The following is a 24,941-nucleotide window of genomic DNA, read 5'->3' as shown; positions in this document are numbered from 1 at the left end:
AAACGTTTCAATGTCTATGTCTCATGCCCAATGAATATACATCAGACAGCTTAACCTAAACTCCAATATCTTGCATCATCTTTGAGTGCCCTCTGTACGTTCAGAATGGCTGTAGACTTTTCCTGTGATCAGTTGACTATTAAAGTGCAGGTAATGCCCCAGGTAACCTTCCCGAGTCCTAAGAAAACAGCAACTCTTGCCTATTCACGCCCTGTCTCTCTCACTGCACACAATACACCAGATAATCTCCCAAAATCTTGATGCAATAACAGTGGAATAGCTATTCAGAGATGGTGAGGTTGAGGGAGGGAATTCCGGAGCTGACGGCCTAAGAAGCTAAAGGCACGAGCACCAAAGGTGGAGCATTGCAAATCGGAGATGGTCAAGAGGCCAGAATTGCTGGAGGGCAAAAATCTATGAGTGTTATAGGGCTGGAGGAGGTTACAAAGATAGGGATGGGCGACACAATGGAAGGTGTTTAAAACAAATATGAGAAATTTTAAATCGAGCTGTTGCCGGACCAGGAGCCATTGTCGGTCAGCGAGCAGAGAGGTGATGGGTGAACGGGCCTTGGTGCTTAGTTAGCATATGGACAGCAGCATGGGCTGAGCTCAAGTTTATGGAGGGTGCAAGGTGGGAGGCTGAAAGGAGACAATTGAAATAGTCGTGCCTGGAGGTACCAAAGGCAAGAATGAGGGTTCCAGCAACAGATGAGTTGAGGCAAGGGCGGAGACGGGCGATATTACGATGATAGAATGGGGCACTCTCAGTGATGCCAGGATATTGGGTCAGAAGCTCAGATAAGGATGGAATAGGATGCTGAATAGTACTTCTGCCCATTCACAGTTTGTCCGTCTCCCAGTACACACAGTACTCCAGATAACCTGCCCAGGACCTGATATAACAGTGGAACGCCTGACCTTTCACAGTATATCGCCGTTCTACTGATATCCAATGCACTTTTCTCCAATTCTGCATAAAATAAGCAGCACTGACGGTTTCAAAGATTGATCAACTAGAAACTTTACAACCATATAAACAGGATCATGTGAATTTGTAATGAGATGTCTGTAGTACAGGACTCTCCTGACTTATTAACCATCAGAGTGAAAATATCACCTTTATAGAAATCTCCCTGTTAAAAATATTAGAATCGTGATGATTTGAAACTTTTCTGTGAATATTGCTTATCAAACGAGTTTCTCATTCATGTGTTTATAATTTTATGTGCATGCCTCTAATTAAGCTGTGGCCTAAATCGTGCCACAGTTTACTACATTAAAATTGTTATTTGCAAATTGTTTCTATGTCAATACAACTAACACTGAGAACCACTTCCTCTGATCTAATTGAAGAAGTTCAACAGAAACACAAAGAAACACTTCGGGTACAAACTGAAACACTGAGAGTGAAAACTATCCAATAAAGGAGAAGTTTAAGATTTTCCAGCTGGTTGATCGATACGCTGAGCTAACGGTCATTTCTACTGTTCGAGATCGGACTCTTGTAGAACATGAACTTCTGGCAAGAGGCCGAGACCATGAAAAGTGGAGAGAGAAACATCTCCGGAGAGAGCTGGAAAAAATTCGAACTGATCAATTGTTCCAGAGCAGTTTTTCCCAGAGAAAATCCCAATCTGGGAGTTCAGCAGCAGTGAGCGGAGTCGCGGGGATTGGAAAAACAACAATGGTACAAAAGATTGTTCATGACTGGGCCACTGGGAAAATATACCCACACTTTCAATTTGTTTTCAGCTTTAAATTCCGGGATTTGAACGCTATTAACTGTAGAATGAACCTGAGGAATCTGATACTCAATTTCTATCCTTACTTCGGGAAAGTTCTGGCAGAGCTCTGGAAGAACCCAGAGGTATTGCTGTTTATATTCGATGGTTTGGATGAATTCAAGGACAGGATCGATTTTGCTGACAATCGGAGAAATACAGAACCACAGTCCATGTGCACAGATCCTGAAGACTGGTGTGAAGTGTCTGACATTGTGTACAGTTTAATACAGCACAAGCTGCTCCCAGGATGTTCAGTGCTAGTGACCAGCCGCCCCACTGCATTACATTTATTGGAAAAGGCTGAGATCAGTGTGTGGGCTGAAATCCTGGGATTTGTTGGTGAAGAACGGAAGGAATATTTCAACAAGTATTTTGAAGATCAGACGGTGGCAGAAGCTGTTTTCAAACACGTGGAAGAGAACACGATCCTGTACACCATGTGCTACAACCCTTCCTACTGCTTGATCCTCGTTCTGTCCCTGGGCCCCTTCTTTACAGAAGGAGACAGAAAACAGCAGCGAGTTCCCAAGACCATCACTCAACTATATTCCTACTATATTTACAACATTCTGAAAAACCATGGCCGAGAGATTGAAAGCCCCCGTGATGTGTTACTGAAGCTTGGTGAGATGGCCTTCACAGGCATCTCAAAGAAGAAGATTGTGTTTAGAAATGGAGATTTGATCAAGTGCAATCTGCAACCTTCCCAGTTCCTGTCTGGGTTCATGATGGAACTTTTTGAGAGAGATGATTCTGCCCAGAGTGTGGTGTACACATTCCCGCACCTCACCATCCAAGAGTATGTAGCCGCACTCGCACAATTCCTGACTCCAGATCCCGGGGACATCCTGAAACTCCTCAATGAAGCCCACAGCAATGAAGATGGGCGATTTGAGATATTTCTCCGTTTTGTTGCTGGCTTCTCCTCCCCACAGGCAGCTCGGCCCCTGGAGGAGTTTCTGGGTCCATTTCTTCATCAAACCACCTGCCGAGTGATTGACTGGGTGAAGGAGAAGGTTGAAGGACAGATTGGAAACACAGAGAGTGAAACTGGTAAAAGGAACCTCCTGAACACATTGCACTACCTGTTTGAGTCTCAGAATAAAGCACTGGCTCGGAACACAGTGGGATCTCTTGAAAGACTTGCATTTACTGCAATGACATTGACCCCAATTGACTGTGCGGTCCTGTCTCACGTCATTGGGCTCTGTGATACAATAAAACACCTCGATCTACAATACTGCTCCATTCAGTGTGAAGGACTCCAGCGGCTGGGACCTGTACTGCACAAATGCTGGGTGTTGAGGTAACTGTTTATTTGTCTCTAACTGTTGGGCGAATTGTAGAACAGTCAGGGATTGTGTTGTTGTTCCGTAATGAAGGAAAACAAACAGCTCAGTTAAACCAGAGAGAAGCAGATTCAACACAAATATGACCAATAATAAGAGGATTGGTCAGTAATTCCCTAAGGAATGGAAAATCTAAAATGGATCCTTGCGAACAAGTAGGGATTTTAAAGTCTTTATCGGATCAGCAAATACAGGTCACTAAGGCTCTGATAATTTAATTACAATAACTCATGTTTAATAATGCTGGACAACGGAATGTAAATATAAAATGTAACCTGGCAGTAAAGATAAAATCAATTTAAAATGTTTTCCACATCCACCATTCCAACTGAAAACAGGAGAGAAACCTGAGTTTAAATCACTAACAGTTCGATATTTACTCAAATACCGTGCAGGGTGTGTCTTATCGAGGGGGAAGTTTCTGGATTGGGAATAGTGGGGAATCGGGAATTCTTTCAGCTGTAAATGTTTACAATTATTCACAGCCCTGAAGATTGAGTAGTGATTGATATTCAGGGTCTTAAATCTGCCGGTAACAAGGTTCCAATCTAATGTGTTGTGGGGTATGAGCCCTGGAGTACAGACACACACCGGCCAGCGGTGGGGCCTCGCACACAGCAGGCGGCTCCTGGGTAAACCGGGGGCATTGAACACGGGAATTCCCCATAATCCGCCCCCTCTGTGTGAGGCCCCGCTCGGGGAGGGCACTTCTGAATATTCCCCAAAAACTGTCGGGCCAGTTACACCTGAAATAAACATAGAGTGCAGTTTAATGGGGAATAAAGTAAATGACTCCCCTTCCCTATAAATTAGGAGTTCAGGGACATTTAAAACTTTTAACGGATCAGAATAAACTCTCCTTTTTGCATGAAATCCTGGGGGACGGATTTTACAGCAGCAGTTAGCGCCGTTTCACAATATAACTCACCCCGAGATATTATACAGATTAATATAATGCACAGATTATAAAGTACAGGAAATCAGCACTTTATCATATAAATCAGGGAAAATCGCTCCATTCCCATAAAATCCCGGATTTACGGAAAAACAGATATGACACAAGTTTCCCCAAACATCACGGGGCCGGTCACTGAGCTCCAGGAGGGTAATTCTGATCATAAGGGAATGAGACCGGACTGAGGGACATTAAAGGCTTCACACAGACAGCTCTTTAATTAATAAATATATTTACTGACTCTCCCTGAATATATGGGCAGTTGGACAGCCTGAGATTCATTCAGTGACAGGAAAACCTGGTTATTAATTCCCTGAAGTGTTTTCAGTGTTTCCTGTGATATCTGAGAGAGAGAAATTGTATCAGATCCAGGGGTGATTCAGTTTATTTCTCACTCTCTGTCTCTTTGTGTTCAGACTGAGCGGCAATGAACTGGTTGATTCAGGAGTGAAATTACTGTCTGCTGCTCTGAGGAACCCAGACTGTAAAATTAAGGAACTGCGGTAAGTACCAGACTGTGAGATTGTGTTCACAATCACTGCATGCCTAATACTATATTATTAGTATCAGCAATAGCGTTATTAATAAACACTGGAGATTTACCCTGATTCCTGTTACTTCTCTCTCTCTCTCTCTCTCTCTGATTTCAGACTGGATAATAATGGTTTCACAGCTTCTTGTGCCGAGGATCTCGCCTCCGCTCTCAGTACAAACCGGTCACTGAAGCTTCTGGACCTGACTAAAAACAATCTGGGAGATACAGGAGTGAAACTATTGTCTGCGGCTCTGAGGAACCCGGACTGTAAAATACAGGAACTGCAGTAAGTACCAGACTGTGTGAGATTGTGTTTTTAATAACTGGATGTCTTACACTGCACATTAATATTAGTATCAGTAATAGTGTTAATAGTAAACACTGTGGATATTCTCTGATTTCTATTTTTTCTCGCTCTGACCCACAGGCTGTATGATGTTGGTCTCACAGATTCTTGTGCTGAGGATCTCGTCTCCACTCTCAGTACAAACCGCTCACTGACGGTTCTGAACCTGGGTAATAATAAACTGGGAGATTCAGGAATGAAACTACTGTCTAAGGCTCTGTTGGACTCGGACTGTAAAATAGAGAAACTGGAGTAAGTACCAGACTGTGTGAGATTGTGTTTCACAGAAATCACAGAAACCCCACAGTGCAGATAGAGGCCATTTCGGCCCATCGAGCCTGCACCGACACATATACCACCCGATCCCCATAACCCCTACACCAACACATATCCCACCCTATCCCCGTAACCCCACGTATTTAATCCCCCTAACACTAAGGGTCAATTTATCATAGCCAATCAACCTAACCGGCACATCTTTGGACTGTGGGAGGAAACCGGAGCACCCGGAGGAAACCCACGCAAACACGGGGAGAATGTGCAAACTCCACACAGACAGTCGCCCGAGGCCGGATTCGAACGCGGGTCTCTGGCACTGTGAGGCAACAGTGCTAACCACTATGCCACCATGCTGCCGTGTTTGTAGTAACTGCATGTGTGACACTGTACATTATTATTAGTATCAGTAATAGTGTTACTTCTAATAATGTGCAGCGTTTATTAATGTCAGTACTAGTGTATTTTATGAACATTGTAGATTAATATAAGTGATAGTGTTAAAAATAAACTCTACATTATTATTGGCATCAATAAGAGTGTTATTAATAAATACTGAACATTATTCGTATCAGTAATGTTGTTTTATTAGACTCTGGTGTTCATCAGGATTCATATTAGCTCTCTCTCTCTGATCCCAGTCTACAGGATGTCGGTCTCACAGATTCTTGTGTCGAGGATCTCGCCTCCGCTCTCAGTACAAACCGATCACTTACGTTTGTGACCCTGGGTGACAATAAACTGGGAGATTCAAGAGTGAAACTACTGTCTAAGGCTCTGAGGAAACCTGACTGTAAAATACAGAAACTGCAGTAAGTACCAGGCTGTGTGAGGTTGTGTTTATAATAACTGGATGTCTGACACTGGACATTATTACTAGTATCAGTAATAGTGTTATTATTAAACACTGGGGATTTACCCTGATTACTGTTATTTCTCTCTCTGATCCCCAGTTTAGATGGTGTCGGTCTCACAGATTCTTGTGCCGAGGATCTTGCCTCCGCTCTCAGCACAAACCAGTCACTGACCCAGCTGGCCCTGAATAATAATAAACTGGGAGATTCAGGAGTGAAACTATTGTCTGCAGCCCTGAGTAACCCGGACTGTAAAATACAGGAACTGCGGTAACTACCAGACTCTGTGAGGTTGTGTTTAAAATCACTGGATGTCTAACACTACATGCCTAACTAGCATCAATAATAGTGTTATTAATAAAGATTGGGGATTCACTCTGATTCCTGTTATTCCTCTCTCTGATCACAGGCTGGATGATGTCAGTCTCTCAGATTCTTGTGCCGAGGATCTCGCCTCCGCTCTCAGTACAATCCGGTCACTGACGGTTCTGAACCTGGGATCAAACTCCTTCACAGACGGATCTGTCCCCGCTCTCAGGCGCCTTATACTGACCTGCGGGAGTCTGGAGCAGATGGAGTGAGTGTTTGTGTTAATGTTTAATGTAATAAATAAAATATCAATGGGATTCAGTCACTTTTATTGGTAATATTTCTCTAATTATTAGATTAAAAAATATTTCAATTTCATCTCTTTCAGGTTGAGGGGGTGTCAGTTCAGTTTAAATGGAAAAAATCAACTGAAGTCGTTGCAGGGTTCAAGAAGCAGACTGAAAGTGGATATGTGAACATTTCAGTTGATGACCGTCACTGGTCTCATTATATGACCATTTTGGGCGGATTTTCTGCCCCTCCCCTGTAAGCAGCCACACTCCGGGTTTATATTCTTTTGGCCCCTTTAAGAGTTTCCAGCTCGAGCTGAGTGAACGTCATCCCCCATTGTGAGGTTAGAGGGACACGAGACTCAGTCACCCAGCCCCACAGCGCTGTTTCTGCAGGATATCCGGGTCTGAATGTTCCCCAATGGGGCACTGGGCAAATGCACAGACAGGAAGTACCCAGGGTGGGGCTCAGTCTCTGCTGCAGTGGGACACTGACATTTGCACTCTGTATTCCTGGGTGTCTCTCCCAGTGAGGAGTCAGTTTTTGTTACAATTGCCCCTACAGCCCTTCAATATCTCTTCACTCCTGATCTGCTGCACATCCTCGATTTTTATTGCCTTAAATTGGCGCCATGACTTTAGCTGCCAAGGCGCTAAACTCTGGAATTCCCTCCCTAAACCTCTTCGCAGCTCTCCCTGTCTCTCCTCCTTTAAACGCTTCTTAAAGCCTACCTTTTTCACCGAGCTTTTGGTCATCTGTCCTAAAATCTCTTTATATGGCTCAGTTTCGAATTTTTTCTGCTAATTGCCTTGTGACGTTTCCTTACATTAAAGCCACTAAATAAATGCAAGTTATTGTTGTTGCCCCTATGTTGTGTTAATAAACATCCACCGCTTACCTCAGCTCGTGCCCGGTGTTATCTTTATATTCATGAAAACTGGCTTCATTGTTTTAATATATTAAATAAAGTTTCCTCAAATATACATCCCACCTTCTCCAAACGACACTGTGGACATGACCTGTCGGTCTATTGAAGCAGGTGGTCTTACTCGGGAGGCTGGATATACAATTTACACAAGATCATGAGACCGAGTGTCAGCAAAAGAGCGCAGCTGTGACTCTAAAAATGGCGCCCCACAGGCAACGGGAAATGGCCGCCATGAGCCTGTCACAAAATGGTCAACATCACCCTGCAGCAAAATGGCCCCCATCAATCTGAATCAAATCATAGAATCATACAGCTCATTCGGCCCATCCTGCCTGTGCTGGTTTTTTGAAAGAGCAATCCAATTAGTCCCTCTCTCTCCCCATATCCCTGCAAACTGTGTCTTTACAAGTATACAAGTACAATCTGCCTCAACCACCCTTTCAGGCCGTGCATTCCAGATCAGAACAACTCGTTGCATAAAAAATCCTCCTTAACTCCGCTCTGGTTCTTATGCCAATTATTTTAAACATGTGTCATTTGGTTACCCATCCTCCTGCCCCGGAAGTAGTTTATCCCTAGTTACTCTATCAAAACTCATCAAATGGCTTCCATGTCCCGTCAAAGTTGTCGCATTGCTCCGAAACACAAGCATTATTTTGAAATCTACATCCATGGTTCACGTTTCCGAATTTAATTTCCTCCCAGCCCCTGTAAAACACAAGTGTCACAATCTAACATGAACGGTTTAAACCGAGGCAACATAAATAGGGCCAGGAGAGGAAATTACACCCCAGGAAATAAACAGGCATAACTCATGTGGGCTCCATTGGATACAACCTGTGGAGGAGGCCTCATTCAGTCTCCTCTGGAGACCTTCTCAGTCAGTCCGCTCTGGTGGAGGTCTGGATCAGTTCCCTCTGGAGATGGTCTGGGTCAGTTCCCTCTGGAGAAGGCCTCGGTCAGTCCCATCTGGAGGAGGTCTCGGTGAGTCCCCTCTGCAGGAGGTCGGGTCAGCCTCCACTGGAAGAGGTCTCGGTCAGCCCCTCTGGAGGAGGTCTCGGTCAGTCCCCTCTGGAGGTGGCGTCGGTCACTCTATTCCAGATGAAGCCTTGGTCAGTAACCTCTGAGGAAGCTCCTGTCCAAAGATTCCTCTTCCCCAAACTTTATTTTCCTGCATCATATCGTTGCAGTTTTCAACAAGAATTCCTCAGCAAAGAGAGGGAAAATAAATTGATTAGAATAAATTACAATGAATAAAGTCACAGTATGGGTCCAGGGCTCCCGCTCTAACACTCAGTTATACACCAAACAATTCCTGTTATAAACCAGAGAAACTGAAGAGTAAATGATTGAAAGAAAAGAAAGATGTTGAGGACCCTCAGGAGAAACAACACTGAGAGGCTTTTCACCAGAGATGGGGAATGGCATGAATTGGGACTCACCCACACTTGGGGTTCCCACCATAGACGCCACCCACCAAACATCACTCAACACAAATACCCCCTTACCGAATGTCCAAAGAATCGAGACACAACCAAACTAGAGACCCACCCACTGAGGGAAATACCAACCGAGGCACAGCCATAACTGGGACCCACCCACCCAGAGACCACCGCACCCAGAGATCAACCAACAGAGGCACACCCCACACTGAGACCCAGCCACTCAGACACCATCCCACCCAGACACCACGCCACCCAGAGACCCAGCAACCGAGACCCACCCCACCCAGAGAACCACCAACCGAGACACACCCCACCCAGAGTCCCACCAACCGAGACACACCCCACACTGAGACCCACCCAATCAGACACCATCCCAACCATAGAGCACCCCACCCAGATACCCATCCACCAAGACACCACCCTACTCAGAGACAACTACAGCCAGAGACCCACCAATCGAAGATAAACAAAATATTGGGAGTCACCAAATGAGACAAGCCACACACTGGTGCCAACCCACCCAGACACCATCCCACCTAGAGAGCCACCCACCCAAAGACCCACCAATGGGGACACACCCCACACCGGGACGGACACATCCATACACCATCCCACTCAGTGAACAACCAATGGATGTACCCACCAACCGAGACACACTGCACGCTGGGACAGACCAAACCGTACTCAACACCATCCAGAGACCCGCCCACCCAGCAGCCCACCAACTGAGACACACCACACAATGGGACAGGCCAACCCATACAACACACCATCCAAAGAACCACCCGCCCAGGAGCCCACCAACCGAGACACCCCCCACATTGAGACAGACCAACCCATACAACACACCATCCAAAGAACCACCCACCCAGGAGCCCACCAACCGAGACGCCACCCACATTGAGACAGACCAACCCATACACCACACCATCCGAAGACCCACCAACTGAGACACACCACACACTGGGACAGATCCAACCAGACACTACCCCATATGACATGTTTATCGTTCTTGCACGTCATGTTTTTCTGCCATTCTTATGTTAATCCAGGCGAATGCTGTTCTGGACTGGACTTTTTCATCGAGGAACATTCCAGGGACCTGTTTTTGATTTGAATCTTTGTATTTGTTTGTTCTAAACACGCAGGTATGACCAGGACCAGCCCCCAGTGAAGCAGAGCAATTCTACCTACAGCTCACAACAAACCATACATACAGGGCTGGAAGGAGGTTCTGTGACATGGGACGCATTCCTTCCATATACTCTTCTCTCCCGCCCTCCACTGCTCCAAAACCCCCTTCGTTGACTTCCAAGTCTGGGGACAATGGGGGCCAATATAGGAGGAGGGATTTGGAGACAGGCAGAGAATGAGGGTCTCGGGTAGAGACAGAGAATGGGGGGGTCTGGAGACAGGCAGATAATGAGGGGTCTCGGGGAGAGGCAGAGAATGAGGTGACTTGGCGAGCAGCAGAGAATGAGGGCACTGGAGGGGGCAAGGCAAGTGCATGATCCATATCGGCCTCCTCCTGAGGTCCACACCATCACAGAATCCAGTCTTCAGCCAATTCGATTCACTCCACGTGATGGGAAGAAACGGCTGAGCGCACTGGATGGAGAAAAAGCTGTGGGCCCAGACAACATCCCTGCTATTGTGCTGATGACTTGTATTCCAGAACTAGCCGCGCATCTAGTCAAGCTGTTCCAGTACAGCTACAACACTGGCATCTATCCGACAATGTGGAAAACTGCCTAGGTTTGTCCTGTCCACAAAAAGCAGGACAAATCCAACCAGGCCAATTACTGTCCCATCAGTCTACTACCATTGTCCGGTGATGCCCGGTGAAAGTGCACATGTGCAGAATGTGAGGGGGGACCTTGTTTGGTATCAACGGAGGCGTACTCCACAGTCAAATAGACCACTGGCACTTTGAGTCTGAGGCCTCACCTGTGATTAAATGGCCGGCCGCGGGGTGAGGCACCAGAAGGGCAGCTGTCACCATGCCAACCAACCCATGGAACTCTGACCCCAGCGACAGGTCAATGCTCTGGTGGGAAGGAAGAGAGCAAATTGGAGGGGGTTTGGATAAAGTGGCCAAAATAATCCAGTCGAAGAAATGTCAAGCTACGTGTGTCCTGCTTGCAAGCAGCCAAACTGGTTCCTCATGGAGCTTTATTCCAAAAGCAATCAATAGCACCTCACAAGCAGCAATGCTTGAGGTCATCAATTTCACCTTGTTTGCTAGTTTTTGTTTCTCGCTGCTCTCTGAATAAGAACTTCTTCCTTTTGTATTTTTTGTTTTCACCTTTTTCCTTTTTAAATTGTAGCTCTTTGGAAGCTGATATATTCGGAAATGTAAAGTATAATGGGCGAGCACGCAGACTCGATGGGCCGAATGGCCTCCTTCTGTGCTGTACTATTCTATGATCTATGATCAATCATCAGCAAAGTGATGGAAGGTGTCATTGACAGTGCAATCAAGCAGCACATACTCCCCAATAACGTGCTCACTGATGCCCAGTTTGGGTTCCACCATGAAGCTCAGCTCCTGACCTCATTACAGCTTGGTCCAAACATGGACAAAGGAGCTGAATTCCAGAGGTGAGGCGAGAGTGGCTGCCCATGACATCAAGGCAGCATTTGACCGAGTGTGGCATGAAGGAGCTCTAGTAAAACTGAAGTCAATGGGAATCGGGCGAAAACTCTCCACTGGCTGGAGTCACAACTAGCACAAAAGAGGGTGGTTGTGGTGATTGTAGGTCAATCCCCACAGCCCCAGAACATCGCTGCAGGAGTTCATCAGGGCGGTGTCTTAGGTACAACCATCTTCAGCTGCTTCATCAATGACCTTTCCTCCAACATAAGGTCAGGAATGTGGATGTTCGCTGGAGACTGCATAGTGTTCAGTGCCATTCACAACTCCTCAGATAATGAAGCAATCCATGCCCGCATACAACAAGACAAGAACGACGTTCAGGCTTGGGCTGATAAATGACTGGTAACACAGATGTGTCAGGCAATGACTATCTCCAACAAGCGAGAGTCTAACCACCTCCCCTTCACATTCAATGGCATTACCATCGTCGTATCCCCCTCCATCAACATCCTGGGGGTCACCATTGACCAAAAACTTAACTGAACAAGCCAGATAAATACGGTGGCAAGAAGAGCAGGTCAGAGGCTAGGTATTCTGCGGCGAGTGTCTCACCTCCTGACTCCCCAAGTACTTTCTACCACCGACAAGGCAAAAGTAAGGCGTGTGATAGAATACTGTCCAGTTGCCGGGATGAGTGCTGCTCCAGCAACACTCACGAAGCTCAACACCACCCAACAAAAAGCAGCCCGCTTTATTGGCATCCCATCTACCACCTTAAACATTCACTCCCTCCACCACCGGTGTACCGTGGCTGCAGTGTGTATCATCTACCAGATGCTGTGCAGCAAGTCGCCAAGGCCTCTTCGGCAGCAGCCCCCAAACCCGCAACCTCTTCCACCCAGAAGGACAAGGGCAGTAAACACATGGAAACAGCACCAGCTCCAAGTTCCCCTCCAAGTCACACACCATCCTGACTTTGAAGTATATCGCCGATTCTACATCGTCTCTGGGTCAAAATCCTGGGATTCCCTTCCTAGCAGCACTGTAGGAGTCCCTTCACCACACGGACTGCAGCGGTTCAAGAAAGCAGCTCACCAGCACCTTCTCAAGTGCAATTAGGGATGGGCAATAAATGCTGGCCTTTCCAGCGATGCCCACATCCCATAAATATATTTTAAAAAAGTGGACTCTGGAGCAGATAGATAATGAGGGGACTCACGGTGCTGGCATAGTTCCTGGCAATTTAAGGAAGGGAGAAATAATAATTCTTAGCTGGGCATGCATTCATTTGTCGAATTAGATGGCAATTGGTAAATAATGTAGCAGGAGATGGTGATTGGTAGAGGTTGTAGCCGGAGATGGTGATTGGTAGAGATTGTAGTGGGTGAACGTGATTGGTAAAGAATATAGTGGGAGAACATGATTGGTAAATAATGTAGCAGGAGATGGTGATTGGTAGAGATTGTAGCAGGAGATGGTGATTGGTAGAGAGTGTAACACGAGATAGTTATTAGTGAAGTTTATAGCGGGAGATCATCATTGGTAGAGATTGCGGCAGGAGATGGTCATTGGTAGAGATTGTATCAGGAGCTGATGATTGGTGGAGATTGCAGCATGAAATGGTGTTTGGCAGAGATTGTAGCAGGAGATAGTGATTGGTAGAGATTGTAGCAGGCGACAGTGATTAGTAGATATTGCAGCAGGAGATGTTGATTGGTACAGATTGTAACAGGAGATGATGATTGTTGGAGATTGTAACAGGAGATGGTGATTGGTGGAGATTGTAACAGGAGATGGTGATTGGTGGAGATTGTAACAGGAGATGGTGATTGGTGGAGATTGTAGCAGGTGATGGTGATTGGTAGAGATTGTAGCAGGCGATGGTGATTGGTACAGATTGTAGCAGGTGATGGTGATTGGTAGAGATTGTAGCAGGAGGTGGTGATTGGTACAGATTGTAACAGGAGATGGTGATTGGCACAGATTGTAACAGGAGGTGGTGATTGTTGGAGATTGTAGCAGGAGATGGTGATTGGTGGAGATTGTAGCAGGAGATGGTGATTGGTGGAGATTGTAGCCTGTGATGGTGATTGGTGGAGATTGTAGCAGGAGATGGTGATTGGTAGAGATTGTAGCAGGAGATGGCAATTGGTGGTGATTGTAGCAGGAGATGGTGATTGGTAGAGATTGTAGCAGGTGATGGTGATTTTTACCGCTTTTACCGCTGCACAATAGAGAGCATCCTGACAAACTGTATCACAGTATGGTATGGCAGCTGTAGCTACTATGACTGGAAAGCCCTGCAGCGGGTAGTCAAAACTGCCCAACGCATTACCGGCTACCGACCATAGAGCACATATACCAGAAACGCTGTTTACGGAGGTCACGGTCCATCATCAAAGACCATACCCACCCGAGCCACAGTCTGTTCGCCCTCCTGCCACCTGGGAGATGCTACAAATGCATTCGCACCCATACGACCAGATTTAGGAACAGCTTCTTTCCCAGGGCTGTCATCCTACTGAACTCCACAAATAAACTCGAAAGCCTGCACATCTGCCAATGCACTTGATTATGGTTATGTTTATGTTAATGTATTACAAGCCAAATGTATGTTGAATGTTTAAATGTCTTAATCTAAATGTACACTCTCGGGAGCCGCAAGCCTACATTTCGTTGTACTGCACTTGTGCACTAACAATGACAATAAAAGTTGATTTGATTTGATTTGATTGGTGGAGATTGCAGCAGGAGATGGTGATTGATGGAGATTGCAGCAGGATATAGTGATTGGTGGAGATTGTAGCAGGAGATGGTGATTGGTAGAGATTGTAGCCAGAGATGGTGATTGGTGGAGATTGTAGCAGGAGATGGTGATTGGTGGTGATTGTAGCAGGAGATGGTGATTGGTGGAGATTGTAGCAGGAGATGGTGATTGGTGGAGATTGTAGCAGGAGATGGTGACTGGTGGAGATTGTAGCAGGAGATGGTGATTGGTTGAGATTGTAGCAGGAGATGGTGTTTGGTGGAGATTGTAGCAGGAGATGGTGATTGGTGGAGATTGTAGCAGGAGATGGTAATTGGTACAGATTGTAGCAGGAGATGGTGATTGGTGGAGATTTTCGAAGGCGATGATGATTGGTAGAGATTGTAGCCTGTGATGGTGATTGTTGAGATTGTATTGGGAGAACGTGATTCGTAGGGATTGTAGCAGGCGATTGTGATTAGTAGACATTGTAACAGGAGATGGTGATTCGTAGAGATTTTACTGTGTGGTGGTGATTGCCAGAATTAAATTACGAGATGGTGATCATCATTGCACGCTAATATCTCTACGAATCACCATTTCCTGCTACAATCTCTACGAATCACCATCTCCTGCTACAATGTTTACTAATCACAATCGCCTGCTACAATCTCTACGAATCACGTTCTCCCAATACAATCTCTAACAATCACCATCACAGGCTACAATCTCTACCAATCATCATCGCCTTCTACAATCTCTATTAATCACCATCTCCTGCTACAATATCCACCAATCACCATCTCTGATGATTTGTAGAGATCGTAGCCTGTGATCGTGATTGGTACAGGTTGTAGCGTGTGATGGTGATTAGTAGAGATTGCAGCAGGAGATGGTGATTGGTAGAGATTGTAACCGATGATTGTGATTGGTAGAGATTGTAGTGGGAGAACGTGATTGGTAGAGAATCTAGCAGGAGTTTGTAATTGGCCAAATTGTAGCATGTTATGGTGATTGATAGGGATTGTAGTGGGAGAATGTGATTGATAGAGAATGTTGAAGGCGATGGTAATTGGCCAAATTGTAGCAGCAGATGGCGATTGCTAGAGTTTGTAACAGGAAATGGCCATTGGTAGTGATTGGAACTCGGATTGAAGCTTTTATCAGCTGGGTAGCTGGAGGTATTGTTTCTAAGTTCCTCAGTTATCCCGCAATAAAGGGAGCGTTAAGGTTAGTCAATGCTTTTCTTTGCTCCAAAGCCTTTTACCTTTCTCTTTCTCAGTCGGCGTTTTCTACAGTACTCTGGAGATTGTATTGTGCATTGGATTAGTGGCTATTGTACGGACCCAACTGCCCTGAATTCCGAGTTCAACTCCCACCATAGTGAGGTACACATTGAAGTTAATAAATCTGTTTATTTAATGCCTGGCACCTGAGTTCCCAATGTGCTTCAAGGAAGAGAACCTGCCAGCCAATCCGAGCCCAGCCAACATGTGATTCCAGTCCCAAACTACATCGCTCATTATATCTGCTCTCTGAGATAGCCTAGCATGCTACTGATATCGTTTATCAGTAACGATAAATTTCCTTAGATTATGAGATCCTTTCCCATTGTTTTACCTTTTCAATAGTGCCACTCTTAATCCAAATCATTGTTTCGCCACTTGAAACTTTAATAATAAATCTGTCATTGTGTCTATCATTCACACCTATTACAAATGGTGATGTTTGCCCAGGCGCTTTCCTTTGCAGAACTAACCGTTTTCCCAAATTTTAGCAAAATTAATATACTTCCCTGAAATGTATGAATCATTACGTAATGGTATGTGTTTAATTAAATGTCTTATTACTTCATCCAGGGACTTATCATTGCTGCAGGGTCAGCCCTGGCCCAACAGCCCAGTGGCACATTAGATTCACATATACATTCCTGCTTACCGGGCAAAGGCTAAATGTTACCATTGCCACAACTTTATTGCACAGATCTCTACCCCTTGGTTTTACACATGTTCTTACTCTCCAGAGCCGCATTAACCATTTCATGTAGTGGTCTTGTCAGCGTAACTAACCAAGTCTTGGACCCATTATTCAGTGCATCTTCATTATGCATATCACATGTTAATTGTTTCATGTGCAACACATCACTTCTGCACACTCAGCGACATCCCAAGATCATCCAGCACAAGACATCTGATACAAGCCATTCCTGGCCATTTCTGCGATCTATCAATAGATCCGGGGAATGGAGCTGTTTCATTTCAGATCATAACCTCGGCCCCATTACTTTTTTACTTATAATTTTTTCCACCCCTTTGTTTTGGGTCTTCCTTTCCCCCCCCCTTTCCTTTTGTTTCTGGCAGCTGTCTCTTACCTGCTAGTACACTTCACACCTAATCTCAGCTGTCTTTTGTCTCCACCGGCCCATTACCATCTCGTCTGGTTTCGAATACCTTTTATTGTCTCTTTTACTTCGTTTGTCCGATCGCAGCCCTGCCTTCGATCTATTTTATTTTCTTTCCAGTTTTGAAAAAGGATTCCGACCCGAAACATCAACTCAAATTTCTCTCCACGGATGTAGCCTGACCTGCTGAGTTTTTCCAGCATTTTCTGTTGTTATTTCATTTCAATCCCTGCCTGCAAGTTGGCGATGTTTCGTGCAGTGGCCAAGCTAGCAGATGCCGTCTTCTCATAGTTCAATATATCAAGGACATAAACACCATCAAGAGAAAACTATCAATGAACCATCTTAACTAAACTTTCCAGACTTTCACTAGATTTTTTATTGATACCAGGTTGATGTCTTTTGGCGAGTCGTTTCCAGGTGATTTAAGTTAAGGAGGCGTGGGACAGGATAGGTAGAAGGGAACAGCTTCCATTAGTACAGAGATCAAAAAGTAACGGCCATAGATTAAAGAATGAATATAAGTGATTCAGGGCTGATGGTAGCAGAAACATCTGTATATGGGGAGTGGTGAGGTAGCGGGATACATGAAGTCAAACTTACGTCAATATTCTGCATTAAATTGCATAGATGGATGAATGCAGCATAGGTTGAAGGGCTGTTGAGAAAGCGCTGCTAAAGTACTTGGAGCTGTTGGCTCAGGTGAAGGATAAACATGGGTCGGCAGGGGTCGAATGTTCTGTTTTTCTGTTATTTTTCCAACATTTTGATGGTCAGTTGAAACTTTATAAAATACCGGTAAATAAAGATATCTAATGTCACATTGATGAGTCACGTTCCTACTGCCTCCATCATTAGACACCTATCAGGAGACAGGGCCCCGTTCTATTGGTCCAGGCGACAATGGGGGGCGGAGTCTGATGGGAGACCAGCGCCTGCAACATTCACACCGAGATTACAGAGTTACAGGTAACCACACGTGATCCGGTAACCCCAAAGTGACTCAAGTCACCGCAGCGTCACCTGGTGACCCCACAATAAAAAGCTGACCCCACAGTAACCCGAAACTTGAATTAAACCATCACCTCAAAAGCATTCTAATTTCAAACAGGATTAATTCACTTTATCGCTGAAATTTCTGTCGCATTATTATTGAAATATTAACCCTATTCTTCCTGCGTTTTACACTGTTTAAACCATATTTGGCCATAGGTGAGGAACGTCACTTTGCTCTGACACTCTCTGCCCCACTGCTGAATACAGCTAAGTATGCAGTGATTGTGGATTGCTTTCCTTTCCTGCTTAACCAGTGGACTGTGATGATTACCAGTTCAGTGCCACTCATGGAATCAGTACAACCCAACCGCACTGATCCGCATAAATGGACTGAACCAACTAGATACATGTAGGAAAGGGGACCGGCCAGGGTGAGCTGATCATCATTATAATAAATGGATCGCTGCAGTCCAACCCCACAGATCAGTGTCAATGGACTGAACCTTCTAAGATACGTATGGGTGAGGGGTTGGGCCACGATAGACTGATCATTACAACAGCAACGTTCATTTATTTAGCACCTTTAACTTCGTAAAATGCCCCAAGGTGTTTTACATGAGCGGAATCAGACAAAAGTAATTCACACCAGAGAAGGAGACATTAGGAGAGGTGACCAAAAGTTTGGTCAGAGTAGCTTTTATGCAGTCTTAAAGGTGGAGTGGTGGCGAGGTTTACAGAGGGAATTCCAGAGTTTCAGGCCCAGACAACTGAAGGCACGGCCACCAATGGTGGCGAGATGGAAGTAGGGGATAGACAAGAGGCCAGAATATGAGCAATGCAGTGTTCTCAGAAGATTATAGGGCTGGATAGTTTTACAGAGGTAGGGAAGGGCGTGGCAATGGAGGGATTTGAACAAAAGTATGTATTTTTTTAATCAAAACGTTGCTCGACCGACAGCAAATGTCGCTCAGCGAGATGTATAAATGGAACTTGATGCGAGTTAGATTATGGCAGCAGAATATTGGGTGATCTTAGGTTTGTGGAGGGAGGATGATGGGAGGACAGACAGGATAGCATTGTGTAAGTAAAGTCTGGTGGTATCAAAAGCCTGGAGGGTTTTAGCGGCAGAAGGAGTGGAGTTGGGTGATGATACACAGACCTAGAAATTCAGTTGGTTGCGCCAGCCGGTAACGCCATAAGAGGGGTATATTCCCAGCGCTAGGCACTTAGCGCCCGGGCGCAGACCGATCCGCGCCAACGCCCAAATTCAGTTGACATTTAGCGCCGGCGCAAAGTGTTTGCACCCGCTCAGCTGCACGCACAGCTTATGACGTCATTTCGTCATGCAACGCTGTTTGTGCGCCCCAAACCGGAACTTCAGTGGCGTCCGCTCCATGTGGGCGTGGCGCTGCTAAGAACTGTGAAGTGGAATGCAACAGAGGCCCTGCGGGCCTCGGGGAGCGCTAATTAAAGGGCACTTACACTGACCTATAAAGCCCAGCCATTTTGCTGCAATGACTTTACTGCTTTGGATTTCTGGACAGAGACCAAGGGACAGAGCTTACTGATTTGGGACAACATAGGAGAGGTATTTTTGGCTTCTGGCCAGTGCTTTGACATTTGATTCATTTGATTTAACTGTTTTCAACTTTATTATGGGGGCTGTATGGGGGTCCAACCCTCAGTTGCAGCATTATGTGCGAAGGGCTCGTAGACGCTGTGAGAGAGGGCCAGCCATGCCTAGACGCAGAGGGGCCATCAGGCGTCGGCAACGTAGGCCTTACCCACTCAGGCAATACCGGCAGCAGGTGTCCTATCTCACCATGACTGCGGCGCATTGTGTTAAGAGGTTGCAGAGATCTGCCAGCTGCTTCACAGAGATCTGCGTCCACAGCTGATGTGCAGGACGTCTCTCTCGGTGGAAGTGAAGGTCACGGTGGCTCTGAACTATTATGCAAGCGGCTCCTTCCAAGCCGCTGCTGGGGACATAGCGAACATCTCCCAGTTCGCCGCGCATCACTGCATCCGGCAGGTCACCGATGCACTTTTCGCGAGGAGACACCAATTCATCGCCTTCCCCATGACCCTAGAGAGGCAGGAGCAGCGTGCAGTCGGATTTGCCAGGATCGCGCGCTTACCCATGGTGCAGGGCACCATTGACTGCACGCATGTGGCTATGCGGGCACCTATCCACAATGCCGAGGATTACCGCAACCGGAAGGGCTACCATTCCCTAAATGTACAGCTGGTGTGTGACCACAGGCAGCGCATCCTAGCTGTCAATGCCCGCTTCCCAGGAAGCAGCCACGATGCATTTATCCTGTGCCAGACTACTGTGGCTGACATGTTCGAGGCATAGCCTCCACCAAGGGGATGGCTTATCGGGGACAAGGGCTACCCTTTGTGTACATGGCTCATGACCCTGTTCCGTGCGCCCAGGACCCCAGCGGAGGAGGCATACAACGAAAGCCATCAAGCCACAAGGAACATCATAGAGCAAACGATAGGCGTCCTCAAGCAACGGTTCCGCTGCCTGGACCGTTCCGGCGGATCTCTACAGTATTCGCCGGATAAAGTCTCCCAGTTCATTGTCGTGTGCTGCATGCTGCACAACCTGGCTCTCCGCAGGACTCAGGCACTGCCACCTGACATTGCACCACCACCTCAGGAGGACGAGCAGGAGGACCATGAGGAGGAGGAGGAGGAGGAGGAGTACCAGCCCAGGAGGGAGCCACAAGGTCCAAGGGCCGTCCGCCGGGGGCTTATTGATCGACACTTCTAGGCCCCCTGTCAGGGAATGGGCTGTGGCAATGAACGCACCTGAAGGCAGCCGCACCGCAAGCCCTCAGCCGGTTAACGCAACAACCACTTGAAACCTGAGACGTGGACATGCTGAATAAATAAAAAGCTTTATTTCACAAACTCAGGGCCCTTCCCACATGAAACAGAAAAACAGACAAGACCCCCAAAAAACAGTCAAAACATCTGTCACTCCCAAAACCTGGGGAGGACTAACAAAACTTGCCCATCCAAATGGCCTTCATCATCGGCCTTACAAAAATAAGCCCCCCCCTCCGCAACACAAACACCCCCATAAAAACAAAAAATGCCTTGATCCTCGGCCTTAGCAAAATAATGCCCCCCTCAGAACACAAGCCACACAATATAAAAAAAACCGCTATCACCACACTCTACTGGGTGTGCCGAGAGGGCGAGTCATTAGACAGGCTTCTCTGGCCCCTGCCCGACCTGCTGCTCCACCTCAACCTGGGCCCTGTGCGTGTGGCAAGGCTGGGGGAAGGGTCATGAGGGCCACAATGCGTGTCGGCAGATGCCCTTGGGGGTCGGCCTAGACGAGGCCCGGCCCGGGAGGGGCTGGCTGCTGACTGCTGCAGCTGTGGCTGGCCAGCATCAGTCTCAGCAGCAGCTCGTCGCACCTTGGCTGGGGGAGTGGCAGTGTCGGCTGCACCAACGGGGGCAAGCTGGCTGATGGCAGGCACGCGCTGCTCACCAGAGACACTGGCACTCGGCTGGGCTGGCAATGCAGCAAGCGCAGCAATCTGTTGGAGGCCAGAGCGCTGTGCTGAAGCAGGGCGGCGGGTGCCCTGGTGATGCTTCCGCGCCACAGCGAGTGTGGCAGAAGTGAGTGCCCGAACTGCCCTGGTATGTGCCCACATCAGCTCTGCCAGTGTCTGGACGGCACCACTCATCTCGCGAGCCACGTCCCGGGCTGCTGTGAGTTGCTGGACACCCCTGTCATGTGCTGCCGTGAGTTGTTCGACCCCCCTGGCCTGTGATACCCCGAAAGCGACCACACTATGAGCCAGGGACTCAATGGCCTGAGGCATCTGTTGCACAACCCCCATGAACTCCTGGTGGCACTGCTCAGATGCCACCGACATCTCATCGAGGAGGCGCACCTCCTGGGCGAGGACCGTCTCCGGACTGGAGGGCATACTCTCCCTCTGGGGAGAAGGCCGCCGAGCTGGCCGACCCTTCCCGCGTTCCTCGAGCCCACTGGACCCAGGATCCGCCCGCCCCTGCAACACCTCCCCGCTCTGGGGAGAAGGCCAGCGTGCTGCCGGACCCTTCCCGCGTGCCTCGAGCCCACTGGGCCCAGGATCTGCCCTCCCCTGCAACACTTCCCACTGGCTCTCCTGCAGGCCAGACGTCTCCCCTCCATTGCCATCCCCTGGCGTGGATGAGGGTTCCCCCGATGTGCCGCCTTCCTCCTGGTCCTCGTCGCCTCCTCCTCCAAGGGCCTGGCACTCTGAGCTTCAGGGACCACCTCCTCCTCACCAGCTGAAAGCAGGAAGGCACAAGAGTAGCTTTAGAGTGAGGACAGGGCATCAGCGAGGGAGGCCTGAGTGGTGGCATTATGCGCATTTGTCGGTCAGTGCGAAAGGATGTAGATCTGAAGCGCAAGGGCAACATCAGAGGTCCAACCGGTCATGTCCTTACCAGTGGGTCCCAGTACAGGGTCCGCATCTCCGATCACAACAGGGCCAGTCACCCGGGCATGCATGAGTCGAGCCACGCTCTCCTCCAGCTCACTGAGTGGCTGGTACTGGGGACGGCCTCCCCCGGTGGCAGACTGGCTCCTCAAATTCCATGCCAGCTTGGCCTGCAAGAGAAAGGATGGCCTCTAAGTACAGTGTGGTGCCCTGTTGCTGTGTGCACTGCCTCCCATGGTCGAATAGCTTGGCCAGTGTGGTGCCCTGTTGCTGTGTGCACTGCCTCCCATGGTCGAATAGCTTGGCCAGTGTGGTGCCCTGTTGCTGTGTGCACTGCATCCCATGTTCGAATAGCTTGGCCAGTGTGGTAAGTGCAGAAAGTGCTATTGATGATCATGCCAGTGCCATTGCTGCGGGAGGAGGGCTGCCCATTAGTCCTTTGAGGTCCCTTTGCCCATAATGTGAGGTTCACATGCAAGGATGAGGAGGAGACTGGAAAGGGTACTCACCTTCACCATCCGAGTGAGGTCGTTGTACTTCTTGCGGCATTGGTCCGCACTCCTGGGGACATCGCAGGTGGATGACACCCTGCGGGCGATTTTCCTCCAGGCTTTCCTGTACTGGCTCCTGGGAGCCTTCTTGCCACTGTCCGGGCACAAGATCTCTCTTTTGTTTTCGACACCATTAATCAGCACCCTCAGAGCATGCTCTGAGAAGCGCTGCGCTCGTTCACGGGCCCTCTCCATGGCTCCAGGCGCTATTTTGGCCTACCAGCAGTGTTGAGGCCTAGCTGCAGGGCTCCAGTATGCAGGGCGTGGCAGCAGTCAAAGTCAACCCTTCCCCCTTTAAGAGCTGGCCGGCGTCAGGGTGTCTGCTGTCAATCAAAACATGACCGCACCTGCGCTGCGCCCGGCCTCGGCGTTATCAGGCCGCATCGCCGGCTTAGCGCCTGAAGACAGCATTGCAACGCCAGTTTCAGCGCTCGGCGAAACTCTTGGCCAACTCTACTGAATTTCGGCGATGTGGCCTACACTTTCCGGCGGGCGCTAACTTTAGCGAACGCCCGACTTTAGCGCCCCAAAAGTGCCCAGACTGAATTTCTAGGCCACAGTCTTTGTGATGGAGACAATATGGGGTCATAACCTCAGCTGAGACTCAAATGGGAGGTCGAGGATGTGAACAGCCTTGCTTCAGCCTGAGACTTTGGCCAGCGAGGGCAATGGAGTCAGTAGTTAGAGAACGGAATTTGTCGCTTGGACCAAAGACAATTTAAGTATAGAAATTTATCTCAGGCAGTGGCACAGCGCAGGCGGTATCGGATCGGCTGCCCACTATACACAGCGCCTGATATTCAGTTCTATTGAACTGATTTAGAAGTTAGGGTTGGATAAAACTCTGTACACGGACAGTTCTGAGACTCTGGAATTCACAGAACCAGAAATTATGTTAATATTCAATAACAAATTGGACAGATGGATGATCAAAAATTGGTAGTTGTAATGTTGAGATGGGCAGGTAAAGTAATTGAACGATTTACTCGGGTGGAGGGTAAACGCCGACAAGGATGGCGTGGGTGGAATGGTCTGTCAACTGTTGTAACATTCCAACATTGTGATGGCCAGTTGAGATTTTCAGTAAATATCTGTAAACAAAGATGTCTAATGTCACATTGACAAGTCAAGTTCCAATTGTCTCCATCATTAGACACTGATCAGGAGACAGGGCCCCGTTCCATTGGCACAGGAGACAATGGGGGGCGGAGTCGGATGGAGAGACCAGTGCCTGCAACATTCACACCGAGATTACAGAATTACAAATAACCACCATTGTAACACACTGTTTCTATATTAAAGGAAACGTTAACTATTAATTAAACTGGAGCGTCTCATTCCAGTACCTGCGGTGAGAGGCAGTTAACGCTGACGTCAACATGTTCTACGCCACTGCTGAAGCTCAGTCATGACTTTTCTCTTTGGATGTTGAGCGGGAAGGCCGCTGTTTTAGCGGGAATCGATTATGTTCACCCGGGGAAAACAGCAGACATGAAACACAAGACACAAAGTGGGAGAAATGTTTTGTGATACCTGTTCATTCTCACAACAGCAATCAATTTCTGTCCTAACATAAAGATGGCCATTCTATAATGGAACACTGGCTGCAATTGAACTCCAGTTTGAACAGGATGATTTGGTTCATAGTTACATTTATTTAAACAGAACAATCCATTTTCACCGTTGAAGAATTGAGCTCCACTTTAGACAGGAAGCTTTGCTTTAATTTTTCATTGTTTAACTGAAGTCAGAATCAATGTCCAAGGAGTTTTCACCACGTTCTTCAGCTCTTCCTTGAAGTTAGTTTGAGTAGCTGCATAAATACATGTGTATGTACAGGAATTCAAATACATGAGCATAACCCTGGTTTCTGTGGCAATGTATGCAGGGGATGTATAATCGCCTCGATACTGCGCGGTGTTTCTCAGCCTGGTAGATAAAAATTTAACAACAGCTGTCAGCCACAACAGTATAAAACTGCCCGATACACTGAACAGTAAAATAATGGATTTCCTTCGGTTCTCTATCTCTGGATCCCTCTGATTCTAACTGCTGTGACCCCGGAGTCCCCTGCGGGCTCTACTGGCCACTAAAATATGCTGGACTGTCAAACAATTAAACAG

At 47.5% G+C, this 24,941-nt stretch overlaps 2 pseudogenes across 1 annotated transcript in view; one reads left to right on the top strand and one right to left on the bottom strand.

The window, feature by feature from the left end:
- The window catches only part of LOC147092699 (NACHT, LRR and PYD domains-containing protein 3-like), a 391,278-nt pseudogene that overhangs the window by 30,941 nt on the left and 335,396 nt on the right, over window positions 1-24,941 (top strand).
- LOC147092700 (NACHT, LRR and PYD domains-containing protein 3-like) overlaps window positions 1-24,941 on the bottom strand; it is a 497,498-nt pseudogene that overhangs the window by 207,288 nt on the left and 265,269 nt on the right. The window lies entirely within an intron of this gene.

The sequence above is a fragment of the Somniosus microcephalus genome, unplaced genomic scaffold, assembly GCF_052327205.1.
Source record: "Somniosus microcephalus isolate GS21.2 unplaced genomic scaffold, FLI_Smic_1.0 unresolved_chr2, whole genome shotgun sequence".
Classification (NCBI taxonomy): Eukaryota; Metazoa; Chordata; class Chondrichthyes; order Squaliformes; family Somniosidae; genus Somniosus; species Somniosus microcephalus.
Note: the sequence above shows the minus strand (reverse complement) of the source record. Positions and strands in the feature narration are given on the sequence as shown.